At 39.9% G+C, this 22018-nt stretch overlaps 1 protein-coding gene across 2 annotated transcripts in view; it reads left to right on the top strand.

Annotated features, from left to right (window-relative positions):
- fat4 (FAT atypical cadherin 4) overlaps nt 1–22018 on the top strand; it is a 103936-nt gene that overhangs the window by 5970 nt on the left and 75948 nt on the right. The gene's annotated exons all lie outside the window — the stretch shown is intronic.

Raw genomic sequence — 22018 nt, 5'->3', positions numbered from 1 at the left:
AGTGAGATAAATGTAATGAAAAAAGTATGTAAAAAAAATGTTTAAAAAAAGTGTAATTAACTAACCCTTAAATAAATAATATATTAAAGTGAAATATATCTTAAAATGTATTTGTAAAATTGTTGCTTTTTACTAGTCTTCTTTTATATTGTACTAAAATATTTACCAAATGGTTTGAGATAAATGATTTTATTTATTAATAATTAAAGTATAATTAGGTTTACTGAACTATAATAACCAATTACTTCTGAAAATGAAAAAAATAAATTAATAAATAAATATATTTTTGATGCATTTGTAAAATAGTTTCACTATTTTTCCATAATTTCTATAATAAATCGATGTATTATATAATAAAATAAATACATATAATACATACGTACATAAAATACATAAATAAGTACATTTTAATGACCAATTTTCCAGAAGTCTTGAGATTATAAAAGTTTGGTGGGCCAGATTTGGCCCCTGCCCCATACTTTGCCCACCTCTGCTTTAGAAAGTTCAATGCTCTTGATGGCTTTACTCAATGTCTAAGAGGGAGTTATTCAAAAAGGTATGCGTCTTATGTGTGTGTGTGTGTGTGTGCACCAGTTCTACTTTTGAGCCCGGGGGCTGTTTTGGCACTGGGGGTGGTCCCGGCTGGTTCCATGATATGACTGAGAAGTTCTCCACAGGCAATAAGTGACCATTAAAATTGGTCGACCTCTTAAAGCCCGGCTGAGACGATGCTGAGGGCAGGGAGGGTTAAACCAAAGCTTTGGCCGGGTGTTTGTGTTCATGACGCGAGTGTTTTTTCTCCCCTCCAATGAAACACAAATGCGTGCACAAAACGAGACACACTTGCGTGATCGAATGAGAGACGCTACGAGACTTCTCACTTTCCTGTTGTTGTAATGCTCTGTTTTGAATCATTGGTGATCAATCTAACAATGTGTTTATTATTGCGGTTGTAGTGTGACAGCTGGATCTAATATTTACTGTATTTAGCGATATGAGGGCGGTCAAAATATACGAAACAGCTGCTGGTATGATGCAGACTTATTGTCAAACCAGAACTGCTCGGTGGTAGACAACCCCAATGTACCCCACTGGGCATCATCATAACAGTTGTATGATGTCCCTACAGTAATATGAGGAGCAATATACCATTTCTTTATGTTACAGAGGTACGCAGATCCAAATATATATATATATATATATATATATATATATATATATATATATATATATATATATATATATATATATATATATATATATATATATATATATATATATGAATGAACTATGCACTGATACATATGAAACAGTATTGGGCCATTACCCGCCTTATTTTAATGTATCAGGTACTCATGGAGGCTGTTGATACCAGCCACCGATACTTAAGGCAAAAGAAATCTCACATCAAGTAAGTACTTGTTTCGTGCTATGCTGAGGCAGTTAAAGACATCGGCAAATCATCATCCACGTCAGAACGTCTTTGTTCACAATTTTGTCATTCTGTTAAATTTTGTACACCAAAATTATGAGTCTTTAGTGTACTCAAAGACTGAATACTTATAGTGGAATCGGTCTGAAAAAGGTGGTAGCAGAGATCCCTAATATTGTTATACTAAAAAAATGGGTGACTGGTTTCTGCTTCTCTCCCAATGCAGCTATGTAGACTGTTAGCAGCGGAGTCTACTTTACTAAACATTGATTAATAAATGCCAAAAGATCATTTTAATGACTTAATGTGATTTGTGCAAAGTGCTAGGGCACATATTTATTTGCCAATGTATGATGTCATGTCTGTTAGTGTTAGCATGTTATTTAGGCTAGCAAGCTAGCTAGTACCATTGATTAGCCTCATCTGAAAGCTGTTCGCGTGTCACTTGAAATGAAGGAAAACAGAGAGGGCATTCGATATTGCTGTAAATTCAGTCTCGGTTTGCTGAATATCTTGCCGAGGCTGGTTCAGAATATCAAGTGTTTCTTCCTTCCCTTCGCCCTCAGGCCTTCCCACTTAGCACACTTTGGCTGTCTTAATGAGACGTCATACCCAGACTTTCAAACTGGAGATGCTTGAACTTCGTCACCCCCGTCCGCCACGCCGAGATGACTTTACCTTGCTGAGGCTCATCTGGCCGCATTAGGAGAAGCGTGAGATCCAATAAAAAGTCCGAGCAGTTCACATGTGGAAATGCGCTCCGAATTTTTTTTTTTTTTTTTCAATCGCTGTTTTTTTCGTAGTGTAAACCGTCGGACTTAGACTAATGTTTTTCCAGCGCAGTGTTTATATGGCAGATACCTGGTAGCAACTAGAGAGAATGGTGGTTGGGAGACAAGCGGAGGGGGTCATGACCCCGTCGCATTTCCCTTCATTGATTGGTCACACGAGGGGAAGTGGCTGCTTTGTGTAAACCTGCTGTGGAAGTAAACCTGCTGTGGAAGCTCTGTTTTCTGATTGTCTGCGTGTGTGTTAGGATTTGTCCTCGCAGGTCCGTACATGACGTACTCAATAGATTGAAAGAAAGTTGGATGTAATAAGCACTTGATTTACTTGGGCCATTTTTCCGAAGAATGGAGTTCCATGTTGAATCCAAGTCTTTGTGCTGCTTCCTGGCAGGGCCGATGCCTCCTTGGCTGCACACGTAGCCATTGTTGTGGAATGCATTGTCACACTATTGCGGAGGATGTTTTTTTTCCATTTTGATCCAAGTTGACATTCATCACATCCTGTAATGTTATGGTGGAAGGAATCTTGTCCCTTTCGTTTGTTTGGATTTTGAAACACATCTCCCCATAAGAATGAATGGAAATCATCCATGCCACTGGTCATCTTCAAAACCATAAATTAACTGCAGAGGCAATATTTTAAAGTGGACATACACTATTGTGATTCATGAACTTTTTTATGGATTATATACACACAGATGAGTCTCTGGGGTGCCTTTCCACCCATCAAGTGTGAAACTTAACAACCGAGTAATTTTTTGTTTACTGCCTCTATCTGAAAGTGGTTGTATTCGCCAGTGGTAGTGTTATGCGAGCACCAATCATTTACAGTCTGGATGCGGAGGGGTGAACATAACCCTGCTCTGGAGGGAATCTCCACGAGTCTCTAATAACGCCGCAAATAGTCTCTAAATATAGTCACTTTGCAAAAAATCTAAAGAACAAACAAATAATTCCATTGATACTTGCTGAACTGAGATCTCAGGTGATGTCATATATGACATTTTGTGCGACATTTGAGGTGTATTTCTCCCAAAAATGTCTTATAACAAATTGTTGAGTCTAATTGTGTCAAGCAAATAATGCTGGGGTGTTGAAAAAAGCCAAAGAAAAAGCTAAATGAAGACTTCCAAGCTCACTGAACTGAGATCTCACATGATTTTTTGTGACACTTTCAAATTTTGATTCAAAGTGTTGCAAAAAGTCAAAGAAAAAGCAAAGCACTCTGGCTGAAGTCTTGCACAATGTCAAACTTTTTTGCGCAACTTTCTAGGCGAAAGTTTCAGTCGGATTTAATACGTCACCAACTATTTCAGGGTACTAATGTAGCCCTAATTTGTTTTGATTTAGAAATGTATTTGCAGGCATCAAGTATTCTTCTTCTTTCCCTTTTGACTTAAAGAAGAAAGCAAAATAGCTCTAATTTGAAATTCTTCAAACATTTGTTGGAATTCAGCTTTAAGCACTGCAAAAAGCCAAAGAAGGGCGATTGGTGAATTGGACTCAGTGGACAAGTGTTTAAAATGACCTGAACAATTGGTGACATTTTGGTGATTTTGATCATTCTGGAGTATTTTCCAGCCTTCTATGTACTTTCATATCCTTGCGTTCGGACCTTGCTGACTGCACTACTACTGACATTTTTTTTTTTCTTCCCCAAACTGAAACCCAATCAAGTGGCACATCAGCTCGTGTCCCTCCTGCTCTGTAAGTCATTGTTCGCCTCCAAAGTAAACACAGCCAGGCCTTCCTTTTTATGCGCTGCCTCTGTAGATAAACAATCCAGCAGCAGCAACAGCAGCATTTTTTTTTCTTTTTTTTTTTTTTTTTTTGCGTTTGTTATGTTTTGGTCCGTGCCAGCAGCGCCTTGACTTGGCAGATTTATGAGTAAAAAGAACATAGATGGACGTGGACCTTTTGGATGGACGCTTGGGTCCGGGCTGGAGCTGTGAGGTTGAAGAGGAAAAGAAAAGACTGTTGGAGTTGTTGGTAGAAAGGGGAATGGGTGTGTGTGTGTGTGCGTGTGTGTGTGTGTGAGGGGGGAGAGCGGGGCATGGAAACATTTTAGTGCCAGATGCAGGCTGTGTTGCAAGGGCTTATGGGAAGGTAGCCTGCTCTTTTTGTTACACTATGGTCATTTGAATGCCTTTTGCTTTGATGGTTAAAGTCCCAGTAAAGTGAAAATAAATGTCTTGAATTTGACACGTCACAGAGAAGATTGTTGTGACCAAACCTAGCCTTATTTGAATAGTTATAAAAATCGCCAAGAATAAAATGAAGCTTCAAAATGGAGGAAAAACTGCTGTGGATGTGTCCACTAAATGCGCTCAAAATACACCCTACTCAACTGTCAATCAAATACCAATACTCCAAACTAAAATATGATATGCTACTTTGTCCGATGTCCATCTTATGCCTACACATCCTTACATGTTTGAGCTGTGAAAAAATATCATCTTAAAGTTTCGGTGTGTGAAATACATCTTGCCAGTTAGTCACAAGGCTTGCAGCATAGCCACCAGCTAGCTCGCGAGCTAACAGGCTTGGGCCTGATAACTAAGCACCTCCCATTGTGCCGGATAACCATTAATGTGAGTGGAGGTGCTCAAGTACTCATATAGTGGGGTGGAGGGGACTTCAAATGTGTCACTAGGCACCATTTTAGCCCTCCAAAAATTGATTAGGAACACCGAAATGGTGAAGAATTGTTTAGTGCTAAGGGTTCTATTTCTGTAGGTGGCAGATCCTGATTTGCCAGATTGGTTTTCGGCAGGATTGGCAGGCAAGCAGATAGTGTCTTGGAGATCCGCCTGGTGGAGTGAAAATTTGGTGGCAGAAAGTCAATCTAAACTTTGCGGATGCTCAGGCGTCTTACGCGACATATTTTATTTAGAATTATGTGAACAGCAGGTTCAGGCTCTAGTTCGTGACTAGTGCGCTGTATTAAAAGGGAATGAAAGAAGCGGCTTGAATTGGTCATGACGGAAGTGGGCTGTGAGCACTCCCACCGCAGCACAACCCTCCCACTCGCAGATCCACAAGACTGTGGCGAATATCACCAACTTTGGGTCTTCCCAGCCCCCGTGCAGTCATGCCAAACGTCGCAGGGAATTTAAGCCCTTAATGAAAATACAGACCTTTATCTCTACATCTGAGAACAAAATAGTTTTTTTTTGTCTTTGCGCATGGTTTCAATAATTAGTTTTAAACATGTATAATGTATTTCGAAACAAATATCTGGATTTACTTCACTGCATCTGTAAAGGTTATATACAATTGAACTAAAATTAGCAAATACACAGTGCTGGATTAAAAAAAAAGTTTAAGCCACGAACATTTTGAACGGTTTGAACTTTTAATTCAATGGTGCGGATGTAGCACTAGTGGTACTGGTAGCTCACTTTGAAAATCACTGACTTCAAGGCAACCATGGTTCAAGGCTAAACAAATGATACTGAAGCATAACATCAATATTTTACTATATTATCTTACTTTATAAAAAGGGTTGTCGTCATACTCGGAATGATTTATCCAAAATTCTACCTGCACGTTCCCAGTCCCCGACTTCTCTTAATCAAGCCTTCCGCGCTCGAGTGAAAGCGAAGCTCGGAAACTTTAGATCACTCTTCTTGTTCTGATTGCACAAAAAAAAGAGAAAATGTTTTTTGATCAAGAGTGCAGACCACAAGAGAAAGAAAGAAAAAAAACAAGGAACTCCCAGTGGAGATGAATTCTGTTTGTAAGAGGCAGGAACTTGCAGACTCTTTTACTGCCACTAAATGACGCGTGACAATCAAAAGTCACACAGAGAGAAAAATGCAGTGCCGAGCATGCGTGTGTGTTATTTTAACCGCGGTTTACTTTTTACTTGAGGAGCAGAAAGGCAACGAATTCAACGTCACCTCGAATTCCACTTGAGATTTTCGCGCCATGGTTAGCATAGGTTAGCGCTGCCAAATTTACAATTACGTTGCTGTCTATCACAAAGTCTTGTAGTATATGTTTTATATATACATATATGTTTGAATAATATATATACATATATGTTTGAATAATTTCTTTGTTTTTGTTTAATGCTAGTAAGTCTTTTTTTTATTTTTGTTTTTTACACCAATTAAAACATTTAATGTGACCTCCAAAAGTCCAAAAGGGGGTTTGTAGACTTTTTGTATGCACTGTTGGTGTGAATGTCAAAATGTGAATGCTTGTCTGTCAGTAAGTGCACTGCGATTGGCTGGTGATCACCTGTGACCACTATAAAAAAAAATTAAAAAAAAGAATAATGCACGGATGTTTAATTTCACATATGATGAGTGGATAGCCAACTATTTGTACACAAGCCATTAAAAAGTCACTTTTGCAAAATCCTTCTACTTTAATAACAATAAACAATAAGTCTTGTCGTTGCTTTTGCACGAGTTCACCCAATGGTCAGACATGAGTGTCGTTCTGGCAGCGGACGAGCAAGCGTGTTTATTCACATTTTACAGCCATTGTCACATAAAATGGACGACCAGCGCCACTCCCTGTTACCGCGTTCATCCAACGCGACCACCTAGCGGGACGCCACATGTCTCGCCTCGACTGCGGCGACATCCTCGTCCAGATTAACGCGTGAATTATGCTCTGTGCACATACTCATGCAAAAAATAATCTCCCAATACTGCAATTAGACCGTGAATTACAGCACAGGCCTGCACAGTTTGTTCTGCATCACTCCTCCTCCAGCTTGTCTTATACGAGCCTTCTGAGGGACATCGTGTTTAAATTTAAACTGCACTTCCATTGGACAAAGAACACAAAAAACGCTCCACTTAGTTTGCCATCAGCACTTTCCACCGAGAGAGAGGTCAAACAGTCATTTTTGAACGTCGTAAAAAGAAGTTATCCACAACCTTATCATCCCCTGCATCTTCAATAACCGACTTGCTTTTATTGGCTGCCCACCCACCCACGCAAGACAATGCTGGACGACTGGTTCCATCGTGACATTTGGACCAAAGAAACAGTTATTTACTTAGTAATTTTTCAAAATGTATTTTTAAATTTCTAAATTGCAAATATTGCATTTCTCATGTTGGTTTGAGCAGCCAGACCCTTTGAAAATATATTCTGTAATTATTATTTGTTGAAATCTTCTTCTTTTCTTTTTAAATTAACACTGAATTAAATGCATTATCCATATTCGATTCAATTTCTATGTTGTGATTTTAAAAATATTTTAAGATGTAAAAAAAAACATACAGATAAAAAAATGCTTAAATTATGATAAATGATAAATATTAATACTTAATATATATATATATATATATATATATATATATATATATATATATATATATATATATATATATATAAATTTATTTTGTTAAATTTTTCCCATTTTTTGTTTGTTCTTATTCTACCTTGTAGATTTGTCTTCATGTGTTGCAATATAAGTTGCACTTTCTATGTACATTTTGTTCTACACTGCAAAGGTCAAGTTTCACACATAGTATTTTCCAATATTTCCAATTTTTGATCCATTTTTAACACACACGCATAGCTCATCTCCTCAGGCGGTGAAGCGATGATGAAAATGGGGGAGCATGCGTGGGGAGATTATTTAGGAGCCAGTTGGGATCTGAAAGGCCACATAGCACTAGAGAAGATCGACTGGCACCACAAGAGTGAGAGTCCATGTTATTGTATCAACCTTCCTCCCTCCCTTGCTCTTATTTTATGAGTTTTCCAGAAGGAGCCCCCTAAAAAGCCCCTCGCCACCCTTTCTAGTACTACTTGCTCTTTTATGATTTAGCATGCATATGTAACTTTTGCTTTGTTTTCTCCTGTGTTGTTGTCAAGGTCCTACTGTTTTTTTCTTCTTCCAGACGTTTTCAATTGAAAAATTGGGAATACACAATATATGAAAAAGTATTGGGGCACTTGCAGCAAGCAGAGAAATAGATCATCTACAGTGGAAATAAAAAGTACGTTATCGGACTACATGCAATTTTTCCACTTGTGTATGACAGATTTTGTTATGGTCTGATTAAGACAAGGTTGGACTTTTTAGTCATAATTTGACTGCTCATCACCTGTTTTGCTTGCTAGCTAGAAATGATATATCTGTATATCTGTCTGCCTCTATCATTCCATCTACAGTATCATAGTAGCAAGATCTATCTAGCAATACACTGTATTCTCTCAATCTAAAGCTATCGAACTATCTAGCTAGCTAACTAGCTTGCTTGCCAGCAAAATAGCAAGATGTCTCTGTCTCTCTCTCTCTCTCTTTCTCTCTTTCTCTCTCAGAAACATGGCAAGCTAGCCGACCAGATAACCCATCTTTCATTCACAAGAAAATGAAACGAAAAGTCTCATGTTTGGAATACTGCAAAGATAATCTGTGAAAAGATCCCCAAATGTCATAGTCTGTCGTTACGAAGTTTCGAGCCGGCCAGTGTGGAAACTGTAGAACCATTTAAGCAGAAATCAAGCTGTATCAAAGAAATTGCTTTGTTTTTTTAAAAAGTGGCTTCCAAGCCAGCCACATTGAGATCAATCAGTCCAATCAGACGTGTGTGAAACTTAAGATTCCCCTCCTTGAACTTTTCCACGCGACACCCGCCTTCCACTTTGCACGAGGAGGCGGCCGCTATGGGCCTCGGGCTTCAGCCGTGCCAGCTGTGCTCATATGGAACCAGTTTGATTCCCCCCCAGCCCACAACCACCCTCGACCCCACGTCTGTCAAAACGTCCCGTCCGGCCCCCGGCTCTGCGCTATCTTGCGGTCTTGCAGCACACTCGGGATCGACGATCTCCCTGCTCGTTGCCCCCTTGAGGCGCAGGTGATTAAGGGGGCAAGCGTTGAAATATGAAGTGGGGCTGACGCTCCTCAAGCGCAGTGCACATCTGCAAATGTTTGGTGGCCTCGATGCAACAATCCCAAGAATTTACATGCAATTGTTGACACTTTGTTGGAAATGCTTGCAATGTGCTCCTCTTCTCAAGGCAGGAGGGAACGGTAGCCCCTTTCTCACTGCCTCTCAGATATTTTTTCCGATTTAGGGCCACACTGAAATAAAAAAAGAAGAGGTACACTAGTACTAAAATTGGCGTTTTAGGTACAAAAGTTGAATATTCCCCCCCCCCCCAAAGAAAAAAAAAAAAAAAAAAAAAAAAATATATATATATATATATATATATATATATATATATATATATATATATATATATATACATACAGTGATCCCTCATTCATCGCGGTTAATGGGGGAACAGAACCCGCCGCGATAAGTGAAACCCACAAAGTAGAGTCGGACTTGTGATTATGATTATTATTTTATAGGATATTAATTGTACAGTTTTATTTTCAATCAATCAATCAATCACATTTTATTTATATAGCACTTTTCATACATAAAAATGCAACTCAAAGTGCTTTAAAACATTCAAAGCAAAACATAGAATTATCTTCAATCAAAAGAAAAGATAAATTATTTAAAAGTTGTTGAAAGCCAAACTAAAAAGGTGTGTCTTGAGCTTCCTCTTAAAAATATCAACAGTCTCTGCAGACCTGACATCCTCTGGCAGGCTATTCCAAAGGTGAGGACCAAAATGGCTGAATGCAGCCTCGCCATGCATTTTGGTCCTCACCCTTGGAATAAATAAAAGGCCGGCGCCAGAGGACCTCAGGATCCGCGAGGGCTGGTATGATAAAAGCAAATCAGATAAATAAGATGGCCCAAGACCATTAACACATTTATAAACTAATAAAAGTACTTTAAAATCGATCCTGAAACACACAGGGAGCCAATGCAGCAATTTCAAAACTGGCGTAATGTGCTCCCGCCCTCTGGTTCTCGTCAGCACCCGAGCGGCTGAATTCTGCAGTAGTCGCAGTGGTGAAATGCTCTTTTTCGGGAGGCCAGAGAGCAGGGCATTACAGTAATCTAAACGACAGGAAATAAAGGCATGCATCAGCACTTCCGTGTTAGCCTGAGAGAGAAACGGGCGGACTCTGGCGATATTCTTAAGGTGATAAAAACCAATCTTGGTTACATTTTTAATATGAGGAATAAAACTGAGCTCAGAGTCAAAAATGACGCCAAGGTTCTTCACACAGTGTGAGGGATTAAAAATGTGTAGTTTTGGTAAATTTGGTAAATTTTGGGGATTTGCGCCTCTGTTACGCTGTTGCGAACCCCAACGTGGTTCCCACACTTCTAAATACTTGTTAAACAATCAATTTAACTATAAAAATGCTAAATAAAGAATATAATAGTATTTATATTCTTGCTTGCAGGGTGTGATCAGAATTTAGCCGACCGCGACAGCTGACGAGCACGACGGAATGTTCGCTAAAAACTACGTTAAAGTTCAAATTTTTATCATAAAATTGACTTACCTTAACTAGAAAGCCATAGTGTAATTTATCCAATCCTGCACTTTAAAACGCGTGTCGCCGTCGTGAAAAGTAAAAGCGGCCGCTTTTTCTTCTTCTTCCCTCATTCTTCTTTGCCTACTTTTTCTTCTTCTTCTCTTCCTACTTCATTTCAAAAACGAAGAAGAAGCATGGCCGCCGGGGATCATGCATTAACTTTATCTTTACACAACAACATCAATAAAGTCCTTTGGATAAAATGCAACGCGGGATTGTAGTTAAGTTAATTGGCTTTAAGACAACCTAAGACAAAAATAACAAACACTTTCACACTTTATTTGGCGATGTCTTAAGTCGTCCGCTGGTCGGCCGGGAGCGCGCTGCGCTCACGAATTATAAACACAGCAGTTGTACTGTACTATCTGATTTTTACAAAACTTTATTAAAGCAAACACGTCATTACAAATATGGAGGAGAAAGCATCCGGCTTGACTCTGACTAAATCAACGGCACATTTGAATATAGGACGAGACTAAGCGAGAGGCTGCGATGACGCGCACCGAGTCAGCTCACGTACAGTTCAGTGCGTTGAAAAATTAAATCCACTTAAATCCGCTCTCGTTGGTCGATCTCGTGCTGGGAACCAGTCACCGCCTTTTATGAGTGCCTGGGGGTATGTACAAAGTCTCCGTGTCAACTCATATCTTTGAAACAATGCGTCTTTCTGCAATATTGCTCCCGATATGGCTGTGTTGTTTCATTTTTAATTTATGAATGCTTCTGAAAAATCCGCAATGCACTGAGGGCGCGAACGTTGAAGCGCGAAGTAGCGAGGGATCACTGTCCCCCGCCTACTGCCCGAAGACAGCTGGGATAGGCTACAGCACGCCTGCGACCCTTGTGGGGACAAGCGGTATAGATAATGGATGGATATATCTATATATATATATAGAGAGAGAGAGAGAGAGGCTGCTTTTTTATTTTTGAGTTTGTTTTATTTCAAAGACAGTCTAATGGGAAAATAGAAGAACATCACAGAAAACATTGTGCAAAGAGGATGAAATTAGTTCCTTGGGTACCACTTAATAATAATAAAAATAAAAGAGCTCTCCTCTTCCAAATCATATGTTTGCTTCCCCTCATTAAATTTGCTTATTTGGCTAAATCAGATTCATATCATTCATTAGGCCATTGTTGATTTTGTTGTTTGTTTGCTGTTACTTTGCATTCCTCACTCGGAGCCGTCTTTGATTCATTCTCACAGTCAAATTAGCGGATTGGACAATTCCCGGGATGCTTCATTTGGGATGTATATGATTAGGACCCGCTTGGAAGATCAGAGGCGGTGTAGACCCCCACCTCCTCCATCCACCACCCAACCTTATTTGCCCTCCTTCTCTCAGCCCCGTCCTATCTATTTTGACTGTTATTATTTTCGATCGTAATACCGACCCCCCTCGTGGACTTTGTGGAAATGAGGCCTCACGATGTCTTTGGGGACCGATGGAGCAGAGGGAGGTGTAGGAGACACCCCTTCTCCGGGACTCTATTTAGCAGAGATTACATCGTCGGTGGGTTGGCGGCTGTAAAATTCGCCGCAGAGGGCTCAAAAGAGGTCTTTTCAAACCTCGCCATTGTGTGTGAGGGATTATTCTTTGGGTTGTTATCCCATTACGCCGGCACAGTGGCGATTTTCTGCTGGGGAACTGCGTGCCAGAATGATTTGGAAAGGCTAGGTAGTTAGCGAGATGCTAACATAGCAATCAACAGCTTCACTCGATACACTTTGTCAAACTACATAAACAGTAGTTGATGACTCAAATGCACAACAGCAGTCACAAAATATCCAAGTCTGCTTGAAAAGCTTTATGGCCATTGCATTGCTCCAACGTGTCATTCAAGTAAGTCAGTGGCAAGTTTCTCGAAAAAGGGTCTGTTCTTGACAAACCACACAGCCGAATCGCTGCTACTACCACCAGTGATGAAAAGACTGAACTCCTAAAGCAGGCATTCGCGCGAAGCCAGGGAAAGTCTATCCGGAGACCAGCGTTGGACTCACTGCAGTCAAAAAAAAAAGAAGTGGACTTTTAGGACACTCTGTATTTCAAAATAAAAAAGTTGTAGATTCTCAAGAAAATAGTAGTAAGCCTGCCAGAATGTTAACATATTTAAGAATATGATTGTGTATTTTCTGAATAAGTTTGATATTTTTGAGTAAGTAAGTAATCAAAACTCTGCCAGAATAAAATGACATATGTTGGAGAATAACGTTTAAAAAGTTCTACATTTTAAAGAAAAAAAAATGTTTTATATATCTTAAGATAAAATGTTGTAAATATTTAAGGGGAAAAAAAAGTATATTTTCAAGGGAAACAAAGGCAATAAGTTGTATATTTTAAAGAAAACAAATCATAAAACTGGCATAATAAAGTCATATATTTTTACGAATAACGTATGTTATTGAGAATAGCATTGTATATTTTCGGGAAGAAAAATGTTTGTTTTTTTTGGAGAGAAAAAGTTTCATATTTGGTAGATGAAAATTTAATGAACATTTTAAAACAATTTTTTTTTTTTTAAATATATTTTTAATCCAACAAAATAAAGTTGTATATTTAATTAAAAAATATAATTTTCTAGCAAAAAAATCTTAAATTACAAGAATAATGTGGGATTTAATTGAATCCAGAATTTTTTTTCAGGAAAAAAGTAGTACATTTATGTGGAAAAAAAATCCTGTTTTCAGGAAAACATTGTGTTCTTATAATAATTTGTATATTTTCAAGAAAAAAGACACATATTGAATTATCATTATTACAAAGTATTATATTTATGACAAAAAAGTTGGTGTAAAAACATTTTCACAAAAACTTCAAGTCCAGTGCGGATGTTTGTCTTTGTGTGCCCTGCGATTGGCTGGCATCCAATTCAAGGTGTCCCCCGCCTACTGCCCGAAGTCAGCTGGGATAGGCTCCAGCACGCCCGTGACCCTTGTGAGGAGAAGCGGTATCGATAATGGATGGATGAACTTCAAGTCCTACAATAAAAAGTAGTTAATTTTTCTAGAAAATACAGTACATTTTTAAGAAATAAGATATATTTTTACAATAAAAATGTAGGAATGTATATTAAAAAGATGAAATACCACCCAAAAAGTTCTTTTGGTTCTTCAAATATGCAGCCAGGATTGAAAGAATTACAGTATTACGACACATTTCCACAAGAACTCAGCACAATGCAAGATTCTTGGCATATTTCTTGTATTAATTTCTTCCCCCGACGTCTCGCTCCTTACTCGTTTGTGCAACGGTGGACATCAACAAGGCTTTTCAAAGTAATGCTCTTAACAGGTCATGTAGTTTTTTTTTTCTTCACTGTGCATTTTGCCCAAACACTAAGACCTTGTGTCTTTCACTTCTGATTAGTGACACTTTAATAAAGTCGTTTAAAGTTCAGTCGAGTGAATTTTCTACCTTTTCGAGTGTTTCTATGGACACGGGGGAAACGACCCGCATTCAGGCCTGCGCGCCATCTTTTAAATGCAAATGCTTTAAAAGTAACTGTGTAATTCCGTCTATGGGGGGGCTCTCCCGACTTGGCGTGGAGACGGAGTGTTTTCCTTTTTAAATATAAAAGGCGAGTGCGGCTGTTTTTCTTTTCTTGCCGTCTTGATCTGACAGCAATTGACTGAGGCAGTCCTCAAGGCGTGACAAAAGCTTGGCAAAATCTTTACATTGCCTTTCCCTTTCCCGGACTTTTTCTTTCGATGGGCCAAGATGGACAAAGCCTGTCTTCTCTTCCACTTGATTGGGTCAGAAGGCTGGAGTTAAATGTTTAGTCCTAGCATTCCCACCGTCACCCCTCATGCTCCCTCCTTTTTGTGCCGTTAAGGAAAGCCCGGAAAAGCTATGCCGAATTGACCACAATCGATTCATTGGCGATGGAATTTTAGACGGGGATGTGGCGAAATGGGTTCTCCATTACCTTTTCCTTCCCATAGCTGACGTCATGTTGGGTTTCTCTAGACAGCAAAACTGAAACCGAGCCACCAAGCAGTACAAATCATGTCAATCAATTTCGCACGGAATTCAAAACGCTCAGCTATCTGATTTTGATACCATGCCAGAACAGACAAGACGCCATAAAATTTGCCTTTTGAAAAAAAAAAACGTTGTGTTTTTAGTCATTTTCATTTAAAAACAATTTCACTAATCGCACAAATCTGTGGAAAACAATACAATACCCAAGCCAGAAGAGTAATTGGCAGGGAGTCACATAAGAGCAAGCCATAATTAAATAAGTCTTGAATATCAACCTTCAAATTTCAAGCAAGTTTCAAGTTATTGTGGTAAAAATTAAGGAAATCAAGTCGGCTTGCTTGATTTTAAAACCATGGTATACCTTGAAACCGGTAAGTGGCCCGGGCCTCGGCCCTACTAAATTTCAAGCATCTCAAGTCATTACTTGGTTTACACATAGTATAATATTGTAAATCATGACTCAGTCATAAGATATATTTGCACATTAACCTATTTATTTGCACTCCGTACTTGTACTTGCGTTCGTTAGCTATACTAAAGCAAGTACAATCACATTGTTTTTAATGGTCCGTAACCAGTCTCCATACTGTCCATAAATTTGTCTTGTCACTTAAATTCATAAACAACACAAAGCCGAGTAAATGTTGGACCAGCAACCAGAAAGCTAAAGTGTGAAGTTAACATAGTTTACTTAGCTTTGTTGCTTAGATAGATGTCGGAGTTATTGAATAATGTTCATTCTGTCTCTTAATTGTAATTTGAATCGTTGGTTCTTATATATCAGACAGGTTATTTTTAAGGTTATTATTTACCTGACATGTTTCGGCGAAAACCAATGATTCAGATGTCGTAGTAGTTGTTGTTTCTCTTGTCCTTGAGTTGCAAACCTTGCATTTTTGCTTTGTTCTCAGTCATCTCCGGTCTAGGTCATGGTAATCCACATATGCTGAATTGAGCCAACTCGACTCTTCTTGTTTGTCAAAGACGTTTCACCTTAAATCCAATAGGCTTCCTCAGCTCTAAATTTGAGGTATGGAGTCCTCCTTTAAACTTTGCCTACAACAACCAAGAAGAGTCCAGTTGCCTTGATTCAACTTTTGCCAGTTTGGTTTCCAAATTCCCCCTTACCAAACACTATGGGCACAACCAGGGATGGAATTCATCTGTTGTATCTTTAATCGAGGATGTGACAAAACAAAATTTCATGTTTTAGCTGTCACCCACTTTCCATTTTCAGTGATTTGATGTTCCTGGGAAGGCTGATTGGGCCATTCAGGGTCTTGATAGGTGTTGTATTGACAACAGGGGAAGGAAGGGTCGGCATGGGGGTTGCACGCCGCCTTCATTGTGCTCTGCAGTGGAAAAACAAGAGCGCTCCTGGGAGACAAAGACGTGAATGGGAACAGTAGCCCCTGTGTCCCCCCCACCCCCCCCACTTTACAACTACCCTGGCCACTGACTGCTGCTGCTGCTGGGATGCTTGCGTCCTCCATTGGGGACTCAAGTGCAGTTCCCACCCTCTTTCAAATACCCCCCACCCCCTCCCCACAATTCTCTCGCTGCTTTTTCATTCTGTCAAGTGGCGGCAGAGGTGTTGCCGTTTCGTTCTCCGACCCCTCAAACAACAACCCCCCACGTTTCGGTGTCCCATGGCCTCTGAGTGTTTGTGGTCTTCATTTGGAGATGAGTGCTCTTTACTTGTGTATCAACATCAAGAGACTCGCTAGTGACTGCTAGTGGCTTTTGACTGTCGTGCTGCGGTCGACTTACAATGATGTCAGCTTGTTGATCCACTATAGCAGTAGCTACAGTATACCCTTACTCACAACATAAGTCACAACACCGAAGGTCATAGCAGTTATTAACAGTTAACAAGGTGAAGGTTCTGGGTTTGAATCTCAGGTCTGTGCTTGTGCGGCTTTTTCTGTCGTTAGCTTGGCTTCCACTCACCTACCAAAAACAGGCATGTTAACTTCAGTGATGACTTGAACTTGAATGTCAATGTGAATGCCTGTTTGTCTGCCTGGTGTGATTGACTGGGGACCAGTCCGCGGTTTACCCTGTCTCTCACCCAAAGTCAACTATTATAGGCTCCAGCAAACCCAGGACCCCAATTAGGGCAATCGCTGTTGGAAGTGGATGGATGGAAAAAGTAATCTGGTGCGAAAGATAAAATCCACTGTGCATGTATCCAATGAACTAAACACTATACTCATGCTTTTAGTTATCTGTTCTATCTGACATGTCGTCTCTCTCAAAAGGTTATCCAGCCGCTCTTATCGAGGCCCTTTCTTTGATGGGGGCGTCCTGGTTCTGTTTGCCTCTTGATAAATATTGTACGTGGGCTGCATGTGGGTAGATTTCCAGGATGTTCAAGGGGGCTGTTTCTGGATGTGTTCCATAAATAGTGACTTAAACATTGATAAAGATTGCCAAAAATACATCAAAACCATGATTCAGCACCCCGAAAAGCAAAAGTGCAGAACAGGCAGTCAGTCAAGCAAATAATCTAAGAGTATAAAGTCAATCTATGGTCTTGAGGACAGATTAACTAGAAATAGAAATGATTTAGTTGTAAATTGAGTTGAAACGCAGAACTTTCAGAGGGGGGTCAAACACTGTCGGTTTTACCAAGCCAGTCAATCAACTTTTTTTCTCAAATAGTCACGGTCCCTCAAGTAGAATCTATGCCCTAATTCATAACCCGGTGTGTGATTCCTTTAGAAAAAATGGAAAAGGTTAGAGTCTTGCCAGGCGGTCACGCCACAATCTTCAGCACCTACCGAAGCAAGTAAACAGTATCTCAGGTGAATTAGTGTCCCTGCGCAGTATTAAAGACCACCGGACATAATCTGGAGCAGGGGTGCTCAAGTCTGGTCCTCAAGAGCCCCTATCCAGCCTGTTTTCCATCTCTTTGTACGCATCCATGTTATTTGTTCTATCAAAAATTAAAAAATTTCTTTCAAACTCACTCAGAAGACGCAGGGGGGTTTCAAACCTTGTCGGTTTTTACGACCAGCAAGAAGAATTACAACATCAGGGTCTGCACTTTAACCTACAGCGACTTGCCGTCTAACCTTCTGAGAGCACTTTTTTGACCCTTAACCTTTTGGGCTCTTCACTCTAACCCAGGAAATTGCCCCGTCTTCCCGGTGTTTGACTGAGAGTCTCATAATAAGAACACAATGAGAGTCAAATGCTCTTAAATCAAGGTCGTGAATCCCTTTCAGATGAATTTCGGGTTTTCCGTTTAAACTTTCTTCAAAGAGGTTTGGTTAGCATCTCAGTTCCCCTTTGCATTCTTTCTCTTGGTGACCGCAGTAAGTCTGCTTACTTTGCAGAGGGACTCCATCCTCATCCCGCAAACCCATCCCCCATCCCGCCTTTCAGTCTAATGCCGCCGCCTTTTGAAGTGTGGATTTTCCGGAGAAAAAGTGCTTCTTTGCCCCTCCCCGGCAGCCCACACCAAAATCTTCCCATTGATGTGTCAAGGCCCTTCGCTTTCATACTGAGGGGGGATGCAGACCCTCGATTTTGGGGCGTGAGCTCTTTATCGTAATATACTGTATCAGGGAGTGCTTCCCTCCTGGTATGCGGGGATTGAAAGGCATGGTCATGTGCTGAACTGATTAAGAAGTTGGTGGTGACCCGAGGTTAAACCCCACTAGAGAGGGAGTGAGAAAGAGAGAGCAAGAAAGGTCGGGTAAAAATTCAACACAAAAGTGATAAAATAGGACACACAAATGTTTCAGAATATAACCTCTCTTCCCAGTTTGAGAAGAGAAAGTTCCCAGAATGCCAGACCAAGTATCAAGCTCAGCCGTCCCTGCCAAGGAAAGCGTACGCCCTGAGAAAGTCAAGATAACCCTATTAAAGGGAACCTCCTCTCAATTGTCACCCGGGCTGACTGGAGTAAAGACACTTAACTTTTTATCAAGTTCCATTCATCACGCATGACCTCACGCTTGTCTCCGGACCTGTCTTGTGAGCCAAAGTGCTGTTTTTGGAAGCGGTTGATGAAAAACTCAACAGTTGCCTCGCAACCATTGGGGGGGATCAAATGTAAGTGCACTGTGTTTGGTAGATTTACAGTATTTCCCTAAATAGTTTTTGCCCGCCAAATAAATGGCTACCTTTTCCCATCAGGAAAAAAAAAAGACAGTAAGTGCATTTGTTTTCCACAAGAGACATTACAAAAATGCTGGTCCAATTTCAACTATATTACTAACCAAAAAAATAGCACTTATCAAAGCACATTCATTGTGGAGTCTTACCACATGTTGTAAACGAGTTCCCAAAGTTGATCCGACGCGGGGACTGGAGATATTTTATGATCAGGCTTCCAGTAGACTGTGAGAATTTTGATGCTCCTGATATATGTTATGCGTAGGCACTGTTTTTGATGACGTTTAATCTTCCAGTGGACTCTTGACAGGCGGTCGGTCCACAATGTTGTGCTGCTAACCAAAACAGCAGAACCTTGAGGGGACTTTTGTCGCCGTGAAAAGGGGCACCTGCGCTATCTTTGTCAATTGAATGAAAGTTAAAGTTAAAAACAACGTTTCAATGTACATTGCGTTTAATTGGTAGGAAAAGTCTGTTAAAGACCCTTTGAGAGTCTTGAGATGTCGTAATAAGTGGAGGATCGTAAACTTCCCTCCCCCTAAAGTGGCGGTGGCTGTGCCTTATGGCCTTATCAAAGCCAAATGACTTTTCGCCACACATGCAAAGATATCTCAATGCTGTCTTTGTTTGGACGTTCCGTCATTCAGCGCTTCCTGAAACAAAAGCGTGCAAAATTGAGCTAAGTCGAATTAATGAGCAAATTCTTACCCACGGGGCACTCTGCCCCTTTGTTTGCTGAAGGGAGTGTTTCCACTGCAGCCCTTTTGGCCCGGCATGGGGCTTGCCAAGATCTCTTGGGCCCAGCCAGGTGATTCCCAAGCTTTTCCCCTTGTTTGGTTAAGGACGAAAAAGTAGAGCCCATCCATTCTACCTATCCGCATATTTTGAAGTCATCAGGCAGTTGAAAAAAATAATGGAGGGTTGTGTGAAACAGTCAAGCGCAAGTGTCTATCTATATGTTGGTATACACAGTGTGTCGCTTTCAGCTGGAGTGGTAGACACATGACACCGTGACTATAAGTGACAGTTTACCTTCACTTCCAGCGATTTCAAGCTTTACCTCAGGTCTGATGATGTCTTCCTGTCCCCGCTTGTGATCAATGACACGGTACGTTAAGCTTTAAGATAGACACGGTTGCTTCTTTGGATCCCACGAAGGGCATCCCAATATGTAGTACGGGTTCGGCTTTGACTGCGTGTCTGCGACTGAAAATTGATGACAAAATGGCTGCCCCCTGAAATGGCTAATAATGTGTGGTTTTTGCTTTGTTTTTGTTATCTCATATTCCACAAACATAGAATTAATCAGAATGCATTGTTTCAACTAGTGGGCCCGCATCGAACATATTCTTGAAAAAAAATGTTTGGGTTGACTTCCTTTTTAAGATTACAGTTCGATTCTTATTGGGATAATAAGGCAGTGTTTGTAACCGGTATTGAGCCACAGCACACCACCAAACAAACATGTAACAAAAATTATGTATACTGAAATGATGCTCTGATTTTATCTTTCTGTTGCTGCTAACAAATTCTCCGATTAATGAAAGCTTCTCAAATAAACAGTATCTATAATAAAATGAAATAGGAAATTGCAACATCAATCGTCACGTTATGGCAAGATGCCGTTTCAACACTTTGACTCGTCGTGATGTTCACAAGCCAGAGGCTGAGCTGCACTGTGTTTGTTTGCGGGGTAGACGTATACCTCTTGTACCTTATATAATATGTTCTGTGTGGGAACTCTGTATTTCTCTGTAAATCTGAATCTGAATACATGTGCCTTTACAGCCCTACTTCATATGGATTTTTTATAAGTGTGTGTGACCGTGTGTGTGTGAGAGAGAGAGAGCTTTGTCCTTTGTGGGACTTAGTAGGGATCCTCTATAAAGCCTTGTGTGACACTGAGTCCACGCCTTTTGAGGATTTCTCGAGACCCTGAAAGGCAACTGTGATAATTCAGGGGGACGAGGCTACCCCGGTGGTCTCTCCCATTGGCATCCCGAAATAACTATATCGGTAATTAACACTCAAATTGTCCTCGCTTCAATCAACAAGAAGACACTGTCGCTCCGAATGGCCTGTGAGAAGACATTTGTTAAAGCTTCATTCATGAAAGGTGTGGTTCTCAAACTGGGGTAATCAATTCCTCGCTTGGGGGCTGTGAAATAATTTGCAATCAGTGATTATGTCGTATCTTTTTAACAAGTACTTAACTACACATGGTGATCACCGCGCTAATAAAACAAAAATAACAAGCCAATTACTCCTCCCAACTTTAGTTTTGGCTAACTGGCTAATGTGTTGGTCAGTTAACAGCCAACAAACTGTAAATTCTCATTCGCTGACACCCACATCACCTGGCCAGGGACTGTCTTTTAAAGCCATACACACTCAAAGTCACATATACTACAGTAGAACGTCACGATGGAAAATATTAGATAGCTGTAGCTCAACCTGCATGAAGTTTTATTACAGGAATTAAGTGTGATGTCTTTTCAAGAACACAAGGTGTAGCATTTGGTGGGGAATGTAGTTCTATTTTTTACAGAATAATTAAAATGAATAGTCATATTACAAGAAAATAAGATGTATTAAAATCCACATGTGAAATTATTATTAAGCTTTGACCTCAGTATCCTACTATTATGATTTTCTGACATTATTTTGCTAGTAATACATTTTCTCTTCTTGAAATATGCCTTTGCTTTTGTTAAGACTGTCACTTTTTTTACTTGAAAAAAAAAACAGAACTTCATATGCACACACATCCCTAAAAAACAACAACACAAAAATAAATTGTTATCTTAACTTTACAAGTTGGCGACTTTTTAAGTCCTATGGCATTTAGGACTACGTGTGAAAGTTATATTTATTTGGCTTTAGGATTATGAGGACGTCCTTGGAAAGTGTGTTTCTCTTGAAAATATCTGACAATATTCCTGTAAGATCACAGCTTTTCATCCCAACAAAATAGGCCTTTGTTTTTGTAAAGATTTTTTTTTTAAAAATCTTGAAATACTACTTTATTGTGACTTTGTTTTTAATAGCAACATTTTTCGCAGATAGGCAACTTTTTTTTTTTAAATTCCTGTGGCATTTAGGGTCACATGTGGAAGTTGTGTTTAATTGGCGTTAGGATTGTGAGAGGAAAAAAATCCATGATACGGGATCCCTGCGTTCAAAAAGTTTGAGAACCACTGCACTGAAGCAGATCACGGAGTAGAGATAATGTCACTCGACAATATAACACTGCATGTTTATTTTCCAT

Source organism: Filicampus tigris, chromosome 2 (assembly GCF_054856515.1).
Source record: "Filicampus tigris isolate MCC_2025a chromosome 2, RoL_Ftig_1.0, whole genome shotgun sequence".
Taxonomy (NCBI): domain Eukaryota; kingdom Metazoa; phylum Chordata; class Actinopteri; order Syngnathiformes; family Syngnathidae; genus Filicampus; species Filicampus tigris.
This window is presented reverse-complemented; position numbering and strand designations above follow the sequence as displayed.